Source organism: Pan paniscus, chromosome Y (genome assembly GCF_029289425.2).
Source record: "Pan paniscus chromosome Y, NHGRI_mPanPan1-v2.0_pri, whole genome shotgun sequence".
Classification (NCBI taxonomy): domain Eukaryota; kingdom Metazoa; phylum Chordata; class Mammalia; order Primates; family Hominidae; genus Pan; species Pan paniscus.
Genome location: NC_073273.2, coordinates 46,462,501 through 46,467,616, shown reverse-complemented (window position 1 = coordinate 46,467,616; position 5,116 = coordinate 46,462,501).

Genomic DNA, 5,116 nt, shown 5'->3' with positions numbered 1-5,116 from the left:
ATGAGTTCATGTCCTTTGCAGGGACATGGATGAAGCTGGAAACCATCATTCTCAGCAAACTCACACAGGAACAGAAAACCAAACACCGCATGTTCTCACTCATAAGTGGGAGTCAAACAATGAGAACACATGGACACAGGGAGGGGAACATCACACACCAGGGCCTGTCAGGGGGTGGGGGGATACGGAAGGGAGAGCATTAGGACAAATACCTAATGTAGATGACGGGTCGATGGGTGCAGCAAACCACCATGGCACGTGTATACCTATGTAACAAACCTGCACGTTCTGCACATGTACCCCAGAACTTAAAGTAAAATTTAAAAACAAACAAACAAACAAAAAAAACAAAGGCCAGCCCTGGTGACTTACACCTATAATCCCAGCACTTCGGGAGGCCGAGGTGAGGAGTTTGAGACCAGCCTGGACAACACAGCAAAAGCCTGTCTCTACTAAAAATACAAAAAATATTAACAGGGAGTGGTGGTGGGCACCTGTAATCCCAGCTACTTGGGAGGCTGAGGCGGGAGAATCACTTGAACCCGGGAGGCAGAGGTTGCAGTGAGCTGAGATCACACCATAGCACTCCAGGCTGGGCGACAGAGTGAGACTCTGTCTCAAAAAATAAATAAATAAATAAATGTAAAAAAATAAAAATAGGCACGGTGGCTCACGTCTGTTATCCCAGCACTTTGGGAGGCCGAGGCAGGCGGATCACCTGAGGTCAGCAGTTCAAATCCAGCCTGACCAACATGGTGAAACCCCATCTCTACTAAAAATACAAACATTAGCCGGGCGTGATGGTGCATGCCTGTAGTCCCAGCTACTAGGGAGGCTGAGGCAGGAGAATGGCTTGAACCCGGGAGGCGGAGGTTACAGTGAGCCGAGATCGCGCCGTTGCCCTCCAGCCTGGGCAACAAGAGTGAAACTCCGTCTTACAATAAATAAATAGATAAATAAATAAACAAACAAATAAACTTTACTTTAGAAACAGATCCCTGACCGTGTTTGTCTTTTCACCTTTCCTGCAGGGAAAACAAAATATAAAATGTCAAGGCAAATAGTAGTGATTTCATTCCGGGAAAAAGAAAGTGGATGTTTGCCTTCACCCTCTCTCGTCCTTCCTCTGGTGCTCCTCAGGCCCAGGGAGAGGGTGGAAAGTCAGAGGAAGAAAGACGGGGGGGGGGGGTCCGTGGGGACCCAGGCAGGCATGTTCCCATTTCCTGTCTTCACTTCAAAGGGGGGCCCCTCGCTCCGGAATGAGGCCTACGGTTTCCTTTCACGAAGAGTTCCCCTTTGTGAGCTTACGGCTTCGGAGTGAACTTCGGTGCAACCTGTTATTAAAACACACAGAGGCTAATGCCAGCAAAAACACGCCCCCCACTCCCGGTTTCAGAGGGAACAAAAAAATTCATAAGCAGGGCCATGCTTTTCTAATAAAAATTCATTAAATAATGGTTATACGGGATGAAGCCGGGAGGGGAGAGGAGAGGAATACAATCAAGAGACTTTCTTTGAACTTTTTCTCCCTGCTTCAAATACAAAGCAATCTTCTGTGGGCCTGGGCCTGGGGGGGTTTCCCCCTTTCTCAGCAGCCCATTGGGAGGAAGAAAATGCTTGTCCTGAAGTTACTGCAAAATTGTTTCTGTTTTTCTTTTCTTTTTCTTTTTTTTTTTTTTTTTGAGATGGAGTCTCGCTCTGTCGCCCAGGCTGGAGCGTAGTGGCGTGATCTCAGCTCACTGCAACCTCTGTGTTCCTGGTTCAAGCCATTCTCCTGCCTCAGCCTCCCGAGTAGCTGGGATTACAGGTGCGTGCCAACATGACTGGCTAATGTTTGTATTTTTAGTAGAGATAGCGTTTTGCCATGTTGGCCAGGCTGGTCTTGAACTCCTGGCCTCAAGTGATCTGCCTGCCTCGGCCTCCCAAAGTGCTGTGTTTCTGCTTTTCTTTTCCCCCTTTCTTAGCAGCCCATTGGGAGGAATAAAATGCTTTCCTTGAAGTTGATGCAAAATTGTTTCTGTTTTCTTTTTTTTGAGAGAGAGTCTTGCTCTGTCATCCAGGTTGGAGTGCAGTTGTGTGATCTTGGCTCACTGCAACCTCTGCCTCATGGGTTCGAGCGATTCTCCTGCCTCCTGAGAGCTGGGATTACAGGCACCTGCCAACACGCCCGGCTAATGTTTGTATTTTTAGAAAAGACGGGGTTTCCCCATGTTGGCCAGGCTGGTCTTGAACCCCTGACCTCAAGTGATCTGCCCGCCTTGGCCTCCGAAAGTGCTGTGTTTCTGTTTTTCTTTTTCCCCTTTGTTAGGAGGCCGTCGGGAAGAAAAATGCTTTCCTTGAAGTTGCTGCCAAATTATTTCTGTTTTTCTTTTTCTTTCTTTTTTTTTTATGAGACGGAGTCTCACTCTGTCACCAGGCTAGAGTGCAATGGTATGATCTCAGCTCACTGCAACCTCTACGTTCCTGGTTCAAGTCATTCTCCTGCCTCAGCCTCCTGAGGAGCTGGGACTACAGGCGTCCACCACCACGCCCGGCTAATGTTTGTATTTTTAGAAGAGACAGGGTTTCCCCATGTTGGCCAGGCTGGTCTTGAACTCCTGGCCTCAAGTGATCTGCCTGCCTCGGCCTCCCAAAGTGCTGTGTTTCTGCTTTTCTTTTCCCCCTTTCTCAGCAGCCCATTGGGAGGAATAAAATGCTTTCCTTGAAGTTGATGCAAAATTGTTTCTGTTTTTCTTTTCTCTTTTCTTTTTTTTTGAGATGGAGTCCCGCTCTTTCACCCAGGCTGGAGTGCAGTGGTGCGACCTTGGCTCACTGCAACCTCCGCCTCCCGGGTTCAAGCGATTCTCCTGCCTCAGCCTCCAGAGTAGCTGGGATTACAGGCACCTGCCACTATGCCTGGCTAATTTTATTATTTTTAGTAGAGACGGGGTTTCACCATGTTGGCCAGGCTGGTCTCGAACTCCTGACCTCAGGTGATCCGCCCCCCTCAGCCTCCCAAAGTGTTGGGATGAGAGGCATGAGCTACTGAGCCCGGCCCTCTAACTCTTTACCAGACATAACGTCTCCTTCCCCTTTCTAAATGTATATATTGTGTTTTTAAAAGTTAACAGCAGGGATCCCACCTCATTCCCCGCTCTCTCCCCCAAGACCTGTCCTGCACGTTGCACACAGCAGGTGTGCCCTGGACATATCCCAAACCCACGCTGAAAGAAAGAGGGTCTCACTACACCTATGACATCTGTGATCCTTTAAACATCTCCGTGGCTTCCAGGCAACACAGCCATAAATAGGAATCGCATGTCTCACATGATACCGGGACCATGCCTGGGAAATTCTGGGTGTGAGGTTCCAGCTACCCCACGAGAGGCACCGTTGCATACCCTCCAGAAACTCTTCTGTCGTTCAAGCCAAAGACACAACACAAACAGCTCCAAGAGAGAGAGTGTCATTGAAAATCAATACCACCATAAGAGCACACAGCACCGTCTTTCTCTTCTGTCTGTTGATACACAATCACGAGCAATTTGCTAACGCTGACAACTCGTGGCAAGAACAGGTCGTGTTGATACAGTTGCCTCGTGAGGACCCATCTGTCTTCTGGGGTCTTGCCTGGAATGGAGATCGGAGTTCAGGGTGGCTAATAGAATCATTACTCACCTAGGGACACAGAATATGAGGGTTACCCCCAATTAAGTGCACACAGTCAAACGGACGGCTGCTCTGGAAGGTACAGTGATGTGAACAGCTTTTATGAAATGCCTAGTTCTGGACCTTCCATACCTGAGCCACCGTTCCAAAGCACTGGGCGTTTTTCAGATACTTTCATGAGAAATGTTGTCAACACCGGAAGTTTGCAGTACACAGTCTGAAAGATATTCTTGTGTATGTAGATGTCTGTAGATGCCCTGAAGGTGTGTAGACTTTAGACGCCCAGAAGGTGTGTAGATGTCTGTAGACACCTTCTATGTGTGTAGATGTCTGCAGATGCCCTGCAGGTGTGTAGATATATCTAGATGGTCTGCCTGTGTATGATACAGGCTAAAAAGACATTTGTGGTGGACACTAGTTGATTATTTAGGACTATGAGATGGGAAAGGAAGAGCAACCAGCAGTGAAAGGCCTGTGGTGGGTGGGGGGTTGGCATTGCAGTGGGGTCCTCTGAGCAGGTGACACCTGCTATAGGGCTGCCCTTGGATAGACGCTTTGTGAAGCTGTTTGATTTCACCGCACTCAGCTGGAGGCGCGGACATTCCAGGATGGTGAGGAGTCTGCAAAGGAGGAGATTGGAGGAGGTGCAATATCCCTAGAGTACATAGGAGAGCTGTATAAATAGCACTACCAGCCGGATGCGGTGGCTCACGCCTGTCATCCCAGCACTTTAGGAGGCTGAGGCAGGCGGATCACCTGAGGTCAGGAGTTCCAGACCAGCCTGGCCAACACAATGAAACCCCATCTCTACTAAAAATACAAGATTAGCCGGGCACGGTGTCTCACGCCTGTCATCCCTGCACTTTGGGAGGCTGAGGTGGGCAGATCACGAGGTCAGTCTGGCCAACACAGCGAAACCCTATGTCTACTAAAAATACAAAAAAGTAGCCAGGCGTGGTGATGGGCCCCTGTAATCCCAGCTACTCGGGAGGCTGAGGCAGGAGAATCGGTTGAACCCGGGATGCGGACATTGCAGTGAGCTGAGATCACACCACTGCACTCCAGCCTGGGGGACAGAGCGAGACTCCATCTTAAAATAAAATAAAATAAAATGCCAGTGATATGACAATACGCTGAACCCCAGGTTGGACCCGTGGGATAGTCAAGGAATGTGGAGGTTGGGAGAGCCGTGGATATCAGATACAAAAGGAGGGAAGAGGGCCAGGCGCGGCGGCTCACACCTGTCATCCCAGCACTTTGGGAGGCCGAGGTGGGCGGATCATGAGGTCAGGAGATCGAGACCATCCTGGCTAACACGGTGAAACTCCATCTCTACTAAAAATACAAAAATTAGCTGGGCGTGGTGGCAGGTGCCTGTAGTCCCAGCTCCTCAGGAGGCTGAGGCAGGAGAATGGCTTGAACCTGGGAGGCGGAGGTTGCAGTGAGCCGAGATCACACCACTGCACTC